General features: G+C 31.9%; 1 protein-coding gene across 1 annotated transcript in view; it reads left to right on the plus strand.

Annotated features, from left to right (window-relative positions):
• The window catches only part of LOC144640220 (uncharacterized), a 303,086-nt gene that overhangs the window by 24,307 nt on the left and 257,264 nt on the right, over positions 1-21,515 (plus strand). The window lies entirely within an intron of this gene.

The following is a 21,515-nucleotide window of genomic DNA, read 5'->3' on the forward strand; positions in this document are numbered from 1 at the left end:
AAAAAATTTGTCGACATGTTCTCTCTTATTAATAATACTTTATATATCTTTCAAATCCTTGATTGGAATCCAACTGTTGAAGTCATCACTGTATCCTTTCCACTTAACTAAAGCTTGTTTCTTCTTATAATCTCTACGGACCACTTTATCAATTCTGAATACATCCTGTTTTGCTTTTAACAGTTCAGGTTCATAAAAACTTCCTTGTATGTCTTCAATATTGAGATCTTTCAATTTGAAAGTAATAGGATTAGTATATTGTATCTTATCGATTGTAAGAATTTCTTCGGTCCAGTTTGGCGTGTACCCTTTATCAAAAATATTTCTTTTATACTTCGATATTCGAACTTTATCACCTATTTTGAATTTCGGTTTCTGTTTTGATGTTTCCATATCACCGTATAAATTGAAATATACTAAGCCTTCATTCTTTTTCCTCGATGCTTCTACGGGTGTCATTTTAATGCTTGAGTGTTTGGTATTATTATACTGCTTCACTAATTTGGGCAACATATCAACATACATAGTATTGCCTTGTACGGTAAACTGCTTCCACATTCGGGTTTTAATTGTCCTATTCCATCGTTCACAAACACTACTCTTCTCTTCGTTCTCGGTGGAGTATAGTGTTATACCATTCTTTTCCAAAAGCTCCTTCATATTTTTATTGTAATACTCTTTCCCTTTATCAGTCCAAAGATATTGTGGTTTACGCCCCTCTTTGAATATTGTTTTGAATGCTTGAGTTACTGTTTCACCTTTTTTATCTTTCAAAGGCACTATCCAACCATATTTACTAAAAACATCCAGTACCATGAGAAGATATCTGTAGCCTTTGTTCCATTTACTGAACTGTTGCATTTCAACCAAATCCGAACACCATATTTCATCAATATGATTAACAATAACACGCCGTCGAGTAAAATTTCGTTTTATTGGCTTGTGTAATTCATCAGCTAATTTTTCTTGCCATTTTTCTTCACCTGTCGTTTTTTTACGTTTTTTTTTTGGCTTAACACCAAGTCCGATTTTTCGTTTACTAGCGATTAAAGCTTGTACTCCTGTTGTTCCCCATGGACGGTCTTTGAATGGTATTTTTGATATTCTCTTAAGCATAAGATCATCTGCCTTATGTTTATCAGCTAGTGATTTTGAATTACTGTAATCAATATCATGCTGTTGACATATGCTATCAAGATTGTTTATTGGATCTCTATATTTAGGATCGTTAGAAGCTAATCTTTCTTCTAATTTAGTACCAGGTCCACAATAATTGTACTTTTTTCCTGTAGGTGTTCTCATATGTAATTCTCCAAGTTTTGATAAGTGTTTTTGAATATCAATACCCTTTCCTTTTTTGTAATGAACAACATTGTCTTTCACTCCTTTGAAAGCTTGTCCAGCTAAAAGTCTAGCCATAGCAGAAAAACTAGGTGCTGGGGTTACAAAATTTGAAGCCATATATGCTATTTTATCAGTTGTAGATGGCCCTTTGTAACGAGCTAGAGCACCACCACTTTGACTTTTTACGAATTTAGTTTTTGTTATACCACATTCTGAACAAGTACACTTCATCATGGTTCTTCCATTTTTAGTTTTCACATATTTTTCACTTCCAGGTACACATTCTGTCTTTTTTTTCTGTTTTACACAATATGATTTAACCATTATATATATATAAGTTAGATTGTTTAATCACAGTATTTGTTACGCCATTTTTTGGATTTATTATCCCAAACAACTTTATTGCAGTCAGGATCCAAATTTTCATTTTTATATGCACCAGCGGGCTTCCAAAAATTAGATGTCTGAATCCCGCTTTTTTATTAAATATACCTTTAGCAAAGTCACCGCGCCAATATTTTTTAAATAGATCTTTATCACCTCCGGTAACTGCCATGATAGCCGATGCTAAGTCTTGAGCCTGTTGGAAACCACGAACCTTTTGACCGAGCTTTTTGTTAATCGTTTCACCAACTCCTCGCCCCTTTTTCTCACTCACAAAACGAGTTTTAGTAATACCACAAGAAGCGCATTTCGATTTGAGCATTAAACGATTGTTTTTTGTTCTCACATATTTTTCAGAACCAGGAACTGAATTAGTTTGTATTTTTTCACGTACACAATACGATTTAGTCATTGTATATATATGAGTTATATATTTCTGAAATAATGTTGAATGAATTTCTCATTCTTCATTGTGTCATATATGTCAAACACTTCCAATAAATTATAATACGATTTCCCCTTATTCATTTCGTTGAGAAAGTATAGACAAAAGTATCCGCAGGTGGTAGTCTTTATGCTCTGTATCTGATTGTTTTGATGTATCAATGTTAAATTCTTCTTTTTTGCGTGATCGACTATTTCTTGAAATGGAGGCATACCAAAACTATCAAAATAATTGATTACCTTATCTTTTACATAAGTTGCAACCCAATGACTACCACTCAGATATGACGGTTGGAGATTGTAAATGAATATTCCTAATTTGTGATTATGTGGCACAGTCTCGTCTCTCATTAGTACATCTTTTATCGGTATATTCAAATATAAACACCAGTTTATTAAATCAAAATTACTCATTGGTATATTCTTATGGAATGTTGGCTTTTTTACTTTCTTTTCGGTTTTAAGATCTTTTTTTTGGAAGCACCAATCCACCTGTTCTAAGAAATTTATCATATTCATCCCAAGAACCAATGAATGGTGGCGGTGTGTAAGCTAATACATCTTTCTTACTTGATAGTCTAATATTTCCCCCATCCTTCTTTGAAGTGTTATCAGTTGTTGATTTGTTAGTTGTTGACCTTCTTGATCTTGTTTTCGTTTTCGGAGCACTAATTCCAATCATTGGAAAACCAATTCGCGGTGCCCCATGACCGACCCTAATGACCTTTCGAATTTGTGTCTTCGAGATGTTTAAATCAGATCCAACACCTAACTTCTTAGCCTTATTCAATTTATTGATTTGTCGTTGAGTTAGCATTAAACTGTCATTGCCAGTCATATCTGAATTGCTTAAGCGAATAGTGATCTCACTTTTATTTCTATAAGCAGTCAAAAGCTTCCTTCGCTGTCCTTCTGACAGATTCACTTTATGAGAGTGATAAGTTGTCATTACTTGTATATATATTATATGTTATATAATTTGTTGTTTATAAAACGTATACAAAATAGAATGGTTTATACATAATATTCAATTGATTGATTTATACAATAACCAGCTCATTCCCCACCTTGTCAATGACGATTGTCTCATCATAAAGAACGATGGCATGGACGTTGAAAGGACTATCTCCCGCACTATTAGCGTTTAGTTTATATCTGAAGATCAACTGCTTTGGGTCTCTAGTTACTCGCTCTGCTTGATATGATAAATCAAAAAAGATAATAGGATAGAGAGAGTTGTAATTTGCCAGGTTGAGTTGTGTACCGCTGTTGTAATCATTCTTTCTCATACCATAAGACATCAAATCATTGAAGATCCTAACTTTGGACTCCCTATCATATTCGGTCTCAGGATAAAACACTCCGTTGCCGTATTCCAATCGGCATGTTGTCAAATAACTACCATTCCCACGGTCAAGATTGATATTGTAGGTATCAAATTCATAGGGATTTGCATCTGCATTGTTTGATTTAGCTCGTTGTAGATATACAAAGATAGCCTTAACATTATCAATACTGGATGAGATCTGGAAGAATCCACTGCTATTCGTTGGTGCGGAAACCTCATACATTTCGCGCATATACGTCCAAGTGTTCTTTACCAAGAAGGAACTAACAAACTTATCATATAGGCTGTCCTTTGGAGTCAATTTTGGGATCCATAGAAGGAATCTATTAAGGACCACTCGACCATCAGCTACATCTTCGGCCTTTTGAAGTAATTCGGCGTCCTTCTGTAACTGTATATTGAACTGGAGTTGCATTGGGAGTAACATTCGACCTTCCAGCTCTTCAAAGAAACTGTAACGATTTAGAGGTATAACAACATTGACATCATTGAGACCTGTCGTCAAAAGTCGCCTAGCCTCAAATCCTGCATTCTGATTAGCATTTGCTATCCTATGGTCGGTATCTAGATACCAAAGACTATTTTTTGCTACTGAGCGACTAAAATCGTCACTATATTCGAGGAGGTTCTTAACGAAAGTAACTTTATGGAGATTATCGGTATCATAAACGATTTTTCCTGCTGATTTAATCATCATGTGGGCAATCAATGAATGTGCTCCATTAATAACTGTGATACGATTTGCCCCCGTTGTTGCTCCATCAGCTAACATTTGCACCTGGAATTGCACCTCGAAATACGCATTATACCAATCGTAGAATGAACTTCTATCGTTAATCGTGAACTTATAGCCGTCTTTAAGTTGGTGCTGACCGTTAGCTGGGACTCGAATAACATCATCGAGTTGAAATCGAACCAACTCGGACCTCTGTAAGTATTCGCTTGTTCTAAAAGACATATATTATTATGTTACATAATTTTGCAATTATGTACCAATTTTTTTAATCATTTTATTCATTTTACTCAACGCCTTCTTTTTACACCTGATCCTGATATTAATCTATTGATGATCATATCAGTACTTTCATTTTTCTGTTGGTGTCTGACAGGTGAGGCATTTACTTTCTGTAAGATTGGGGATAGTGCCTTTTGCCCTGCATTCCCCTTCCTCATATTCCTAAGCCTTTCCATTATAAGGTCTCCGGCTTTTTCTGATGCCCTTTTACCCAGTTTATCACCTACATGAGAAATACCTGATTTTATCGCCTTCTTACCTAAGGGCTTGACAATTTTTTTAACAACAGACGACATAACACTCTTCATCGGTTTGAAAATGTTATCAACGATAATCCCTGACCCTTTGTGCTTATATACAAATTTACCAAATTTTGGATGGTAAAACCTCTTGAATTCATATGGTTTCATTATATACTATTATGTTATATTATTCTATCCTTTTCAAAATTAATGAAAAAGACGTATCCGCTCCATTCAGGTTAATTAACCGTCTCTTCCCATCGATCTGTGATGTATATTCGAATGCTACTTATCTGTTGCTTATTAACCGGGTTATATGTGACCCTACGAGGCTCGATTGTAAACGAATAACTCGGCTGTAGTACGCTGGTCGAAAAAGTATAAATGATATCCGACTCTTCGCCATCGACTAAAGAAGTATTGACTAGATCGCAATGTACATTTAATATATCGGTATCTTGGCTTAGATTTGCGACTCTTGGACCAATATTTACCGCATCCTTTAATACCTTTTTATCAAACCCTATAAGGTCGTTGAAATTGCTATGCGTCAAATCAAGTTGATAATTTTGAGATAAAGTGATTGTGACTCGGAATGTTGTTGAATCAAAATCAATAGAGATGGGATATATAGGGTTATCATCATCTCCCGTCTTAGTAATCTCTTTAATATATTCATCAAATTCAGAATAATTCCAAACACCTGCAGGGAAAGTTATGTCTTCAAATTTATTCCCATTATCAGAACTATATTTAATCAGCTGATTACCATATGAGGGATTTACATTAAACCATGTAAATGACATGTTAATAATACGATTGAGACCTATCATATATTGGTAATTGCTATCCAATGTTATAGGCCTGTTGAATTTAGTTGTAAAATTTTGAGGAGTGTTATTCCCTTGATTTTTAACACTATATGATGATAATACTAACTCACGATCCATATATATAATACAGTTACATAAATTAGACTTTAAAGTACAGATTATATATCTGTTTATAATGTTGTTTATTTATAGTTGACCTTTTTAAAAGCGTGTCTAATATAGCGACTCCCATATTTCGCATTTCAACTGATGTGTTTCCTGCGTTTATTGAACCGATGATGATCTCCAGCTTCTTTAGGAGTTTTTTAGGATCATTGAAAAACATAACATAACCCCCTCTATGCTTTCTTCTAATCCCTGAACCTTTTTTTTGAATAGTTTTAAGAAGCTCTTTGTTTTCATTAATATAAGCTGTTAAAACTTTATTTGAATTATCCAACTGATCACCAGTTTCCTTAGCTTCTTTAGCACTAATTTTTTTTGCTGATAATTTCTTCGTATTGCTTGCTTTGAAACCTTTTAATCTGTTTCGTTCGTGGGTTGCTTGTGCAATGATACTCTTCAAATATGTTGTCTTATTCTTTTTATCAACTAATTTTGTTTTGATATCGTCTATAGAAGGTAGATAAAAATCTTCGGGTGTTATTTCATCTTCTGATTCATCTTCAACTTCTATATCATCATCAGCGTCTTCTTCACTTTCTGTTTCTACAATCTCATCTTCAGTAAAAGTCCCATAATCAGGCCCTTCTTTTCCAAAAACATCTGAATATCTAGGTGGTTGCTTTGGAATTTGTTTTTGTTGTTGAGGTTCAAAGATATTATCTACGTCCATTTCCTCAAAAGGATCAACCTCAGGGGCGTAATCTGGACCTTCTTGTTCACTTTTCATACCCTTTTTGACACGCTTTTTTGGTACTTTTGGTATCTGCAAATTACTTTCTATTACCTCATCTAATTTACTTGTAACTGGTTTTAATACCTTCGCTAATGACTGTTGGCTTGTCTGCTGACCGATATTATTTTGTGTGATTGTATTTTTAACATAATTGATTTTATCGCCCAAATCAGATTTACTCTTTGCAAGCTCTTTCCATCTAAGTAAACTCATTTTATTTTATATTATTACGTTACATAAAAAAATGAAAATTGAATATAAAAATCAACATTTAACATGGCGTTTAACACCTTGATGTACACCGTGTTGAACACCTTGTTGAACTGAAAATAATATACCCATATAATATAATGAGAATACCGAATTATGACACTGAAGACGATATGGCCTCAAACTTTAGACAACTATACGATTTCATGCCAAATCAATGTTTCCGGATGCTTGTTTGCGGACCTTCGGGATCAGGAAAGACAAACACACTAATACATATGATATACAATCTATTGTATTATGATAAACTTTATCTATATGCGAAAAACTTAGACCAGTCCAAATACCAGAATCTTATTGATATGTTCCAGCCAATAAGTAATGAAGCTGGTTATGATGTTATTGAAGCACGCAATGATGAGATTATTCCCGTTGGAGACCTTGATGGTGACTCACAGAAAATAGTCATTTTTGACGATTTTGTATGTGATAAAAACCAAAAACCATTAGTCGACTATTTTATACGAGGAAGGCATAAGAACTGTAGCGTGATATATCTGAGTCAAAGCTACTATAAGACACCAAAAGAGATAAGATTGAACTGTTCACATTTCTCTATATACGAATTCCCAAGTGCTAATGAGAGTAGTCTAATATGCCGTGAAAACAGTATTCCAAAAGAGCTATATGAGAAAGCAACTAAAGAGCCATTTAGCTTTATATATATCGATAAGCCACGAAAATTCGTAACTAAGAATTTCAATGAAAAAAATATAATATAATATAACTGATTGATATAATATGAGTTACTCAAACGGTTTATTACAATCAAATAACACTAATATTACACCAATTAAAGGGCCTCGAGGTGAAAAGGGTGACCCGGGAGTCGGCTTTGATGTTACGCCTGAAGGTAATTTCAATTTGAACAAAAAGAGAGTAATAGGGCTAAAAACGCCTGATGACGTTGCGATCGATGATTCAATTGAAAATTATTCAAGGGATCTCGAGACGGCCGTAAATAAACGATATCTTAACCAATTCTTCCTTAAAAAGAACAGAAATGAAACAGTGTTTGATTGTGCCGGCCTTTCATTGCAAAATACCGAAGTGTATTATCCAACTTTATATAACGATCGATCTGTACCAAACGTAGGCTATGTTAGTGCTGAAATTGATACCAAACTTGCTACTAAGGCTGACAAATCGTACGCTGATAATACATATTTAACGAAGAAAACAGGAGGTGTCTTAGCTCAAAGCCTTCAAAACAAAGCAGACAAATCGTACGTCGATAACACTTTTTAAAAGAAGGTCGTAGGACGCGTTTTGACTCAAAAAATTCTAAGCAAGCTTGATATTCACGGTAGTAACATGATGCAGGCAAATCTCCATATGGGTGGGTATAATATAACCCATCTAAAAAACCCAACCAATGATACAGACGCTGTAAACAAAAAATACATGCTTGATTATGTTGGTGAAAGTCATGTTCAATCAGCTAGTGGTGAAAATAAATTCAAATATATAATGGATGATCCCAATGCACAAGTGAGTGAAGAAGATGATGTCAAATTGGGGAATGTTGTAACCTTTCAAAATTCACCACATAAGGTAAATAAAGAGGTAGTTGACATGAAATTGTTGCTTGACAGTTCAAAACGTTATTATAGTTCGAGAATTGGACTAAATCTTTATACATTGGTAAACGATCAATATACTATTTGTCTTGAGATCATGTGGGTAAATGTTAATATTGACCCAGACACTCTGCAAATATATGGTACATCGTCCATTGAAACTATTCATAACGTTAGCAGAAAAACGTTTAAAACACAAAAGTATATCAGGTTAATAAGTCAATTCACAAAAAGTCAAAACATTGGGAATAATTACCTATATATTGATATAGTCATGAAAAATATGCCTGGAAGCTCTTATGATCAAAAACTACAAACATATTTTACTGTTTATGGTATATCTGGCCATCAATCCAATGTCGAACCAAGTATTTATGATCAAATATATTATATAGCTAATGACCAAATTAATTTCAACACAGCCATCAATATGGATAATAAAGCTATTTATGGCGTTTTAGAGGGAAATAGTGATAGCCAAGCCGTCAATTATAAACAACTGAATAGCTTCAATGATAATCTTAAGGCCTATCTTGAAACAAAAATATTATCACTCCAACCCAAAAGTTATTATAATGAAGTGTTTGAATACTTTTTTGATTTATTAGATCCATCAAATTTCATCATGTCAAATAGCAACGGTGCTGTAGTGTCTGGATTAAATGGTAATCTTGTCTTTAATCCCACAAAATTGTTAGCAGATTTTGATCCAAAAAAGGGCTTTACGAGTGGTTTCGAAATTAATTTAAATGAAAATATAACTGGATCCGATGACTGGACTATATATATGGCATTTAAATATGACTATAAGTCCGGTGATAATAAAAGAATTAAAATAAACTTCAATAATGGGAGTAGTTTTCATTACCCATGGTTTAAAATAGAGTCTAATCAGTTATCACTCGATTATGATTTAGATGTATCTTATGAGGAAATTAGATCTGCTTATATAGGTAAATATTTGAATCTCTCACGGTGGGCACAAAGTGACCCAAAAACGTTCACCTTCATTCATCTTTTTCGTTTTTGATACTGGTTACCTGAAATTTTGCATAAATATAGAACTCGTCATTCTGAAAAATCGTATGTTTTTTGTTTTTCGAATTTCGAATTTTTTGGCGGGAAAATGACGTCACAAAGTTGGCGCCAATTTTTTTAAATTAGTATGGAACATTATTTGACAGTTTCTGAAAGAACTTGTCGCAAAGATCTTGAAACTGAAAAAATTTCTGAGATATGTCAATCTAATCAAAAGTTATCGCTAAATGAAGTTTGAATTTCCCGCCATTTTGTTACTAAAAATAGCTCAAAATGGCGGAAAACTCAAACTTCAATGCACCATAACTTTGGTTTGGATTGACGTATTTCAGAATTTTTTTCAATGTTAGGATCTTTGCGACAAGTTCTTTCAGAAACTGTCATAAAATGTTCCACATTAATTAAAAAAAATTTGGCGTCAACTTTGTGACGTCATTTTCCCGCCAAAAAATTCGAAATTCGAAAAACAAAAAACATACGATTTTTGAGAATTACGAGTTCTATATTTATGCAAAATTTCAGATAGCCAGTATCAAAAACGAAAAAGATGAATGAAGATGAGCGTTTTTGGGTCACTTTGTGCCCACCGTGTCTGGTATACTAAAATAGGGAGTCAATTTCGGATCGGTATTTGTAACAATGGTATTAGTCTCGATAAAATTTTCTCGGGGTATACGCTGAATGCATCTAGCCTCCAAATTTCTTCAGACTACTATATACAAGCATTTGGTTTTAGTAAAAATACATACCCGATAAATGGTCCCATTTATCATAAAATCCAATTTTTAGATAAGACAAAAAATGTTTTCTTTGAATAAATTATCTAATTAAATTATATGAAAACAGTGAAATTGGTTAGCAATATTATTGATTCTATTGAGAGATTAATTCAAAACATAAGGAAGCTGTATTACACAATAAAGAACAAGCGCAATGCTAAAATGACAAAATGATAAAACAAAAAAATCATATATAACTAATATATATGACTAAACATCGAAAATGCATATTTACATGGAACCATATATCAAGCGAACTTACTGAAGACCAAATTATAGAATTGAAAGCTTATTATCAAACATATCATCGAAAATGTTGGGCTTACAAGTAGGCTGTTAAACGTTTCAAAAAATGGAAATTATTAGGGAATTCATTGTCTATCATATTTGCATCAAGCGGATTCGCCTCCTCTATAGCGACTGGTGGTATTGCTTTGATCACAATATCAACAATTTCATTATTGATTCAGGGTTTGATGATACATAAGAATCTCGAACTAAAAATTCATAATTGTATATATGCGTATCAAAATTATGAGCATTTACTCAACTCTATCAAATGTATTATGAGAAGTGGCAATTATAATCCTTCAAGTATCCTCAATACAATGAAAAGCATTGACGATTATGTGACGGATACCAGCCCTATAATCGATAAGTTTCTACTAAAATATGATAGAAAATTCAGTGCATAATTTGTATGATCTTATCAAATTTTAACAATAAAATTTTAGTCCAATATCTATTATAAAATTGAAGGGTTTTTTTCGATTTTGAAACCTTTATAAACTCAAAAGGAAGACCAAGCAACATGAATATCTGTCTAATTATGAATTTAGTATTGATTAATCTCTTACGGTTCTTATTTAGTGTAGGAATAATATTGTCGATCTCATGAAACACTTTGTAAATCTTATCGCGCTGATTATGAGACAATTGAACTCCATTTTTAATACATAAATCATTTAAAACAGCCTCAATGTGGTATTTACGATGATAGATGCTTTTACGCCATATCTTGTGTATGTTCTCGTAAAAATCGAAATACTCATTGTAATAAATAGAACCATGAACCAAACCGCAATTAATACAAACATTTATACCGTTTTGATTTGACATATCCTACTTACTACAGCATGGCTCAGCCAGCTCAGCCACTTTATCACCTTCTGCTAATAGTTGACCACAATAAGGGCATGTAAACTCTTCCATATTCTTTAATTCATCGTCAATTTGTGAATTACAAGACACTCTATACTATTGATTATATTTTTATGTTGCTACCACATGACGTTAGGGTACAGCTTGGGCAGTAAATTTCAGAATAAACTTTGGGAGTAAAATTTACTCAAAAAGTTTATATATAAAAAACTTTTTACTTGTTGAAATATAATTGGTCAATAGAAATCATACGACTACATGATGACCTTGGAAAGTAATGATGACTCATTTTCATGGGGGAACCCCTATAGTTCTTACATCTTCACAAAAATATTTCACAAAAATATTTCACAAAATGAATAAAGTTTCACAAAATATTTTCACAATTGTGAATCAAAATATGTAGCTTTTGATTGGTTAAAAAAATCATACAATAATCTCCTTATGCTATCAAAAAGTAAATATTTGCGTTGCTATGTTTTTGTTATCATAATAGAACATTGTGGAACCATCTTTTAGTCATTAATCATTTATAACTTATGGCTAAAACCGTAAACTGAATAAATATGTATTTAACGTTGATCCTTACGAGGTCTCCCACGTCGTCGTTTCTGGTCTTCAGGTATACAATCTAAACATATATGATTTTTGTCTTCATTTGATACAAGATTATAAAGCCATATAGACAGAAATTAATGTAATATATAATGTATAAGGTATATATAATATATATCGAAGCACAGTATTTTACTGTATATCGTTGTGTTAACAACCACTTATATTATTATTACTGGTTATAATTACATTTTTTATTGTGGATGTATTTATAAGCATTTTTATATGACTGATTACATATCGAGCATGTGAATTGTTTTTCTCTCCATATTTTTTGTCTAGCTTTATTCTTTTCCATTTTTTCCTCATTTGATACTCTTTTTGGTCTTATACTATCTTCTTCTGGCATATCACTTTCGTTTATATACTCAAATTTATAACGATGATTATTAAATTTAGAGATACCACTTTTACAATTATTTGAGTTTTCGCAAACCATCTTAATAATCCCCGGATTAATACCAAGGTGTTTATTAACTGCATATATACTAAAATAATACTTGATTTCATTTTTATCCTGATTAATTGCTTTTATACATCTTCTATTTTTATGATTATTAGAAACGAAACTATAATCTCGATCTTCTTTACTAATTTTTACCTTCTTTTCCTCTGATATTAACTCTAAATTACACAACCGATTATCTTTTTTATTACCATTTATATGAATAACTGTTTTACCACTTGGTATTAAATCGTAAAAGCATTCCCAAATAAAATAATGAGAAAACATACTTTTATAACCACTTCGTCCTGAAAATCGTATAAGGCATTTATAATAACCATTAAAAAATTTATCACCCTTTTTGAGGTTTTTTTTGACAATATTAATAATATTACCTTGATTATCAGAACCATATAAATCATATATTGGATGGATTTTATATTCGACATTATTAATTTTAATTAATGACATTTTTAATTTTAATATGTGTCAAATCTTTATGTGTGTTTTAAAAAATTTTTATATTTGAAAATTTCAATTTTCGTACTTTATTAAATTATTACAAGTATTGATTCAGATATGATTACCAAGATGGGTGTTTAAAGCTAAAATAAGCTTATTAAAAAAATATATCTATCCCTAATAATAAAAAATAAAAATAAAATATTATATATAAATATACACACAATATATACTCAATATAAGACAGATTTTAATATCATCACATGCTTCCACAAAAACAGAATTTTATCAGATAATTATCTTTCAAAAAGGGACTTAAAGAGATAGTAATATATATATAATAAATACAAAATGACAAAAAATATCTCAACTAATATTAATATGAATGCTGATCAAATTAATTTACTTGGAAAAATATGGTATATTCACCCGATATATGATGATTATGGTGCTGATAAAACAGGACAAATCATTAATATTCAAACCAAGAAAGTTTTAAAATCTAAAACAAACGCATGATGGATTAGTCACTTATATATTTAATGGAGAAGAATGGGTATTATATAAAGTTCATGAATTTATATATGAATCTATATATAATATATATAAAATAAATGGTAAGTATCCCAATGGAGGTCATATTATTCATTTAGATGGTAATATCAATAATAACAACATCGATAATTTAGTGTTGATTGACGCTGTACACAAGGATAAAACCCAAGCTAAAAAAATAGTTGAATCTCAAGCTAAAAAAATAGTTAAACCCCAAACTAAATCAATTAATACTCTGAAACAACTATCAAATTATTATATTGATGCTAAAAAATTAGGCTTTTCTTGGATGAATCTTGTAAAAAAGTCAACAAGACAAAATGTCATTGACAAAGTCATTCATGACAGAGCTAAGAAGAATTTAGAAAACGAGATGAAAGAAACAGACAAATATCATACCAAAGATCATAAATTTAAACAAAAAATGGATCAAATATTGGCAACTCATGAAGAGATTATGAGTAAACCCAAACAGAATGTAATTTCATTTCCAATGAAACCAATGTCTGTGCAAGGCTCAAGAAAAAATGAAATGAGTCTATCAACAGACAAAAACAGACAAAAAAGGTCATTTATCTCATTATTTGAACAGAGATTAGATGATATGAATAGAAATATAAATATCTCTCTAATAATCAAAATTAAACTAAATAGACCAGATAATACATCAATCGATAAAATATACGGGCCGATTGAGACGTTTATTCCATCATATATGTCTGATGATGACATATATAAGTTTGCGCTATATACCTTATTAAACACAAAAGTGAATTTTTTATCCGGAGAATATATCAGTCACCTTGGATTTGAATATATAATACTGAAAAAACAAAGCTTTTTTGATCACAAAATGGGTAATCTTAAATTAGTATCACATCTTCTTAGCAATCAAAGACCAATTAGAAGTCATGGTAATAATTCCTGCGTCGTCGATTATATTTGGGATCAAGTTAAGGGAAAACGAGGATTCAAAATATATGATTATAAACGACTAAAAGATGAGATATATAGCTATGTTACAGGAGAGGGTGAAATGATAAGTACATTTGAGCTAATTAGATGGGCTAGTACTTGTCATCCAAATGTCTCTATTCACGCATTTGACAGTCGGTATAGAAAATTTGTATCTCATATTGCAAAAAATGAATGCCGTATTAGTCTTGCTTATATTTGTAAAGATCATCATCTATTGCCAATTACAGATCAACTATTAAAGACGACTGCCATAGAAGCTAACCAGGGAGGATGTAAATATTTACTTAAATATATGGCTGAATTTAAATGGAATTCAAGACACGAAAATATTAACAAACTAAACAATATTGATGAAATACAGTCGATTAATGAAGAGGATAAAATTTTTATATTACCACAGGATATAAAAATGACCATCGCAATAGACCTATACACAAAAAAATCTAATTACTATGTTGAATACATGCATTGGGACAATAATGGTGTTTTGAGTGGCTTTATTGATCACAATCGTAATATGTATGTGCTTAATGATGAATATGACAAGAGAAAGAGTATATGTGACAAGCTGTTTGATATATACAAATCGGATGATTTTAGATGGTCTAATCAGAGCTTCACAAGCATAGCTTCAGCTCTTTATAAACAATTAAATGGTTTTATACCGGAGTCATCTTACAATATCAAAACGCGTCAAATCCTAGATGAGTATTATCCAAGAGCTCTCCAATGGGCTACTATGGACGAAATAACAGATGAAGATATATCAGATTTAGTGTCTATTGATATATCAAAGTGCTATCCAAGCATTTTATTAAACAATAAATCTCCGATCCCAATATATACCATCCACGACTCCATTGAAGAGTTTAACCATGAAGACGATCTAAATGATAATGGAGAATATTATATCGATGAGTATATGTTAAAATGTTTTAATGCTCCAATCAAAATAGAGGCGGGTTTTTATAACAAGGATCTCATAAAATATCTCATCGATATGTTAAATATGCCGAGGAGCCTGATAAAATTCAAAATCGTATCAAAAAAGCATTAAAACCAGACACTTTCAAAGGGTATATCGAGTATATATTCAATAATTTTGATGAAGGAGCAGCAAAATTGATGGTTAATGCGTTTATTGGTAATTTAGGACGCAAATATAACAAAACAAACCATGGATTTATTTCATCTGATATCGATACTGCTTTATGCTGTTGGACAAGCTCCTTAAACGAGAGAAAAAATATAACAATATCAAATTACAATGATATATTTCTTATAAAAGAGACTAAGATTGAAAGATTATTCTCGGACCATACAAGTATCAATCGATTCGTGATATCAGGGGCTATATTAAAATGTCTTAAGCTATTAGACAAATGTTATGATGATGAGAGTAAAATTATATCAATTAATACTGATGGCATTCTTATACAAAATCCCCGAGTTTTGTTCAAGCATAAGAAAGATGTCAAATTTGATATAAAATGCATAGGAAAACCATTCGTGACTGAAAGTAGATTTTCTTACTTTGAAAAAAAATCTCGAGATAATATTGATATAACAGAATATAAGGATGTTTTAGGAGAGGGAGTTATTTACAGTGGAAATGCTGGTTTTGGCAAAACGACTAAATTATGCAATATGGTTACTAAAGAGGATAAGCCATTAGTATTAAGCTATACAAATAAAGCTATCGAAAACGTCAAATCAAGATTGATCAAAAATGATTTCGATATCAATGAAGCAAATAAAATATGTCATACTTTTGATTCATTTTTTTGTGAATGGAAGGGGAGGGATATGAGCTCTCTAGAAGACAAAACCCTTTTTATAGACGAATATTCGATGATACCCAACAAATGGATAACAATGTTATATCAAGCATTTTTAAAACATAATATCAAAGTATATATGTTTGGAGACTCAAACCAATGCTCGCCTGTTGAAAATGGAAGTCGTATATCATATAATTATGATAAATCAAATGTGTCCAAATAGAGAAACATTAAAATATATCAAAGAGTGCGCTCGATACGACAATGAAGCTTATAGTATGTTAAATAAATTCTTAAAAAAAGGTAAGATATTCCATCAGTTTGAACAAACTGATAAAACACTTATGAAAAATATTTGTTATCTTAATAAAACAAGGATAGATGTAAATACTCAATGTTGTAAAGATTTTTGTAAAGACAAACAACATTACAAGGTAAATTTCAATTATAATAACAAGAAAGAATCTTATATAGTTTGTAAAGATATGCCTCTAATAGCAACATCAAATATCAAGGACAAAGAGATATATAATACAATGCAATTCAAAATTGAAGATATCAAGGAAGAAGGAAAAACTACTTTATATTACATAAATGATATTTGGTTTAACCAGAAAGAACTAGAGGAGAACTTTATTCCAAGCTTTTGTGTAACAGTTTACAAATACCAGGGCGCTAGTATCGACGAACCGTATAACATATATGATACTAGTAGGATGGATAAAAAACAATTATATACTGCTTTATCGAGGACAACAAAAATAGAATATATCAGACTAAATAACAACGATCTAAATAGTGTTTATAAAATAAGGAAACAGCCCGATATTGAGCTAATTAATTCACGATTCAATAGCTTGTATAAGAATGGTAAAATATATCTAGTTTCATTTAACAATGAAAAAAAATATATTGGTTCGACATGTGAGGATATCCAAACACGTTTAAAATGGCATTTAACTAATAAAAACAGCCAAGTATATAAATTGAAAAACTATGTTCCGAGGATAGAATTATTGGTAAACTGCCCATGTGACAGTAAGAGATCCCTCGAAAAAGTCGAGACCAAATATATTGAAGAATATGCTAAAAAATATAGTGACCAGCTCATAAATATACGAATGAATCCTAATAAAAAGATTAAAGAGATCAAATATAAAGTAGAGATTGATAATGAGAGAGATTTAAGAGCAAGAATAGCTCAATTAGAAGGTAAAATCAAGATTAAAGATAATACTAAAGACAAATATATGTATTTTGACTGTAATATAAACAAGAAGCGATACAGAACGATAGCCAAATACAATGAAAAACCGAAGGAGGATGCATCAGAAAAAAATAAATCAAGAAAAGCAAAGGCTGATAAAGAGACTAACAATAGATTTTTAAGGGCATTAGCCTATATTCATATAAAAGAAAAAATATTTTCTATTATATATATAATGGAAATACCAATACCTACAGAGCAAATTAAAAATGGAAATAAGATTATTTTTATTAATAAATCCACATATAAAGGATGGGATGATTATGATATAAAAAAGCATTCAAGACTTTTAATTAACGCTTCTAAAGATGATGAACTTGAATACATTATGATAAAGCGTAAAAAATTTCTCATTATACTTGATAATGAAATAAGCAATAATGAAAATGAGCTTACTGAGGTAACAAAAGATATTAATAACTAATATGATAATCACTTCAGCTTCGCTCTGTTATGTTCAGGCATAGATCTGAAAATTGATTTAAACGCACAAGATACAAAATTTTTTACAAAAATAGTATAAGAAGTTTTTTCCAGGGTTGGTCTAAGGTAAGGGTCCAGGTTAAATTCAATAGTTTATATGTTAAGATAAGGAGCAAATATAATAAATATTATATTTGATCATAAGTTTCTCTTTTATTTTATTTTATAAAATAAAATAAAAAAGAAACGGCTCCGCTTGGATCCAGTTTTGATTACCCATGTGTATGAAAGAGCCAATAGATTCCAATTTTTTTTTTCCAAGATATATTTTTGATTTCCAAATATTCCCAAGATAATTTATAAGGGGTATGTGATTTTTGGCTATTCCAGCACATGTAGTTTTGACACGACTTCGGTACTGGCAGAACTCACTTGAGCCTGCTATGGTGCTGTTCATAACTGATTACCACCAAACAATTATGTTGTCGCGATGCAGTGTGATGGATGAGCTTCTGGACTTGTAATTCAAAATAGAGAGGGAAGTTGTGGGTTCGAATCGTTATCGGGAAACTTTTTTTCTCCTAACGATGAGCAGTGACTTTATGTATGTGTTATGAAAAGACTGGGAAGGTTAAATCACGGCACGATTTATTAAAGGATAATCAGTAAAAGAGTAATGAAACTCTATACAAGACAGATATGTATGTAATATCCGTGGAAAAAAAAATAAGAAGAAAACAGAATCTTAGCCGGCCACGGGGTATGAAAGTCGATCCCGGGTCACACGCTAAAGAACGCAGAGCTGTACCACTGAGGCATCGGTTTGCAAAGCAATTAAAGAGAGGAAAAAAGTAATTCTTATACCTAGGCGACCTGTTATATGTTCACCCTCTTTAAATAAAGTTGATTATTATTATTAATCCCTATAATGAATATTTTCCATCGATACTATACTGTTCAAAGAAACGATTCAAATATATCTAACGCATTCACGAGTAGGTCATAGACCTCTTTTTTTGTCCTCTTCTCTCTTTCTTTTCTTTTTGTTTCGCTACGAATATACCATTTATTGTACCTTTGTCTGCATTTTAGAAACCATTTTCTGAGACGCAAGCATTACCGAAGTCGTTGTTTGATCTTTTCGAATTTTGGACGATACAATCTTATCAATATTCTTGACATGAAGAACTTTACGTTTACTTTTCATTTACGTCACGTGACTCAGAAACGAATGTATTGGGGACGTCGGACATAGGGTACAGAAAGTAAAGTTCAATTGATCATTTCTGTGTGTAGTTCTCGAATCCAATACAACATATTTCTTCTATTTGACGCATTGTTCTCGTTTACACTAGTGAAGCCATTAATTGTACAGATGTCTGTTTACTGAATCTAATAGAATTTGTCAAATATAATTTGTCTATTTCGTTTATATCTTTTCTTAGTCCTTTCTAACTTCCCAGGAGTATTTTGCTTTGTGTTCTTCGCGGCAATTTCTTGTTGTTCTAAACTTTATCTTTCCCAGTCCTATTCGGTTGTTCAATTGATCGGGACAGACCTGTTCGAAGGGCTCCGGCATAAAGCGTTGACTACGTCATCGCTTAAAAGGGATATTTACTGGACAATTCTTTCAGCCAAAATAAAATAAAAAAGTCATCTGAACAAAATTATTTAAAAGAACATTGTAAAAATAGGAGGAGTTCGGGAATTGCAATGGGTAGTCTGATACCACAGCATCATGGCTGTGGAGCCTGAAAACAACAAGAACTGGTCACAAAATCAATATGACGGCAATGAATATTGAGGAAGACAAGGTCGATGTGGTTGTAAGAATCAAACGAAAACACGGAGAAAAGAAAGAAGAACCGCCATTACTACTAATCTGTTGTGTTTGACTACGTCATTATCTTCCTCATAACTCGTTTTACTTTTTTAATGTGAAAATTTAACTCGGTCAGTCGACACCAAACGGAGATAAAAGGTGGAGTGGCTCAACACTTCAAAGACAAGCTAAATATCATGCAAACATGTTTATACCGTTTTTCCCTCACAAAAATAAAGACCAACGACTTGTTACAAACCGACTAAAGGAATAACAAAATAATGCAACTTCACGTTTCCTTACAACGTGCTTTGCTGCAAATTTGTCGCCGTTCCGGTGAGTAATTGGTTAATATTGTTGAATAACTCTTATGACGATACCAAGCAGGAAAATAAATTTACACCACGGCATCTTTAACTATTCTTCTTGATAGAAAACGAAAACCAGATTTCTGTATAATTGCTAATTCTCATTTTAAAGGATTATTACAAAACACGACAATGTGTTATTACAATTTACGACAGCTAGCGCTCGGAGTATTACAAAATACCGCAATGTGTTATTACAATTTGCGATAGGTGCGTTATTACAAATCACGACAACTTTTATTACAATTTACGAAAGCTATTACAATTCAAGACAACTGTTATTACAATTTACGACAGGTATTACAATTCACGACGTTTATTACAATTCACGACAGTACATACGTGTCATAATAAATAATTTATTACCTTCTAATGCAAAAAAAAAAACAAGTGGCAGCTTACAAGGCAGACATACAGTGCTATTATGCAGTTCGACAGTTAAACAATATTTGTTTAAATTTTTGCTGCATAACCTTACCCTATTTCAAAAACGTATTAAGTGACGTCACAGACAAAGGTTGGACCAATAAAAAATTATATATGTTTGTATCCTATTAAACTAGTGAAACAGAGGTTAGGTTAATTTTAAAGACTGACTAATGCTGTGTTCACACTAGGCCGAAGAAAGAGTAATCTGATCGCGATGAAAACATGTTTCGCTATGAAAAGTGTTCACATCAGACTGCGCGTTGCGCGAATCATGATCGAAACATGTTAATTCTGAGCATGATTGAAACAACCTCACGAGGTAGTTTCAATCATGATCACACGAAACACGTTAGAAATGACGGACATGCGGAGAGGAGGCAAACCGATTAGTTGATTTTTTTTGCCTTAAGTTGATTTTCTTTTGCCTTTGAGTTAATTTGCCATAACGCAGATTTTCCTTTGTCGTCAATCAGTGATTATATATTACCGTGCGTTGAGTTTCCTTTGCTGTGAATTAGTTATCGTTTGTTGTGAGGCGATTTTCTTTTGCCGTGAGTTGATTTGCTTGTCTCACAGAGAGTAATTCTCTTTTGCCGTGAGTTGATTTTCTCTTACCGTAAGCTGAGTTTGTTTTACCCTGAGATGATTTTCTTTCGTCATAACTTGATTTTCTTCATTTGCCGTAAATTGATTCTCTTTTGCATGGAGTAAATTTTCTTTTGCCGAAATTTCATTTCTTTTTGTAGCGGGTTTATTGTCTTTTGCTCGGTTCATGAGCTGATTATTTGGCGTGAGTTTTATATATACGTTTATTTTCTTTTGCCGTGATTGATTTTCTTTTGCGGTGAGATAATTTTCTTTTACCAAGAGTTGAATACCTGTTTTCCGTTAGTCGGTATTTAATTTATTCTATGGGCCAACGTACTTTAAATATTTTGTATGCTTAGTTACCACATGTACATTATTTATATTATTGTAAAGTCCTGTAAATAATGAATAACTGGGGAGCTCCGGTTTTAGGCTTGATTAAATCT

Source organism: Oculina patagonica, unplaced genomic scaffold, assembly GCF_052425735.1.
Source record: "Oculina patagonica isolate OP01 unplaced genomic scaffold, crgOcupat unplaced2, whole genome shotgun sequence".
NCBI lineage: Eukaryota > Metazoa > Cnidaria > Anthozoa > Scleractinia > Oculinidae > Oculina > Oculina patagonica.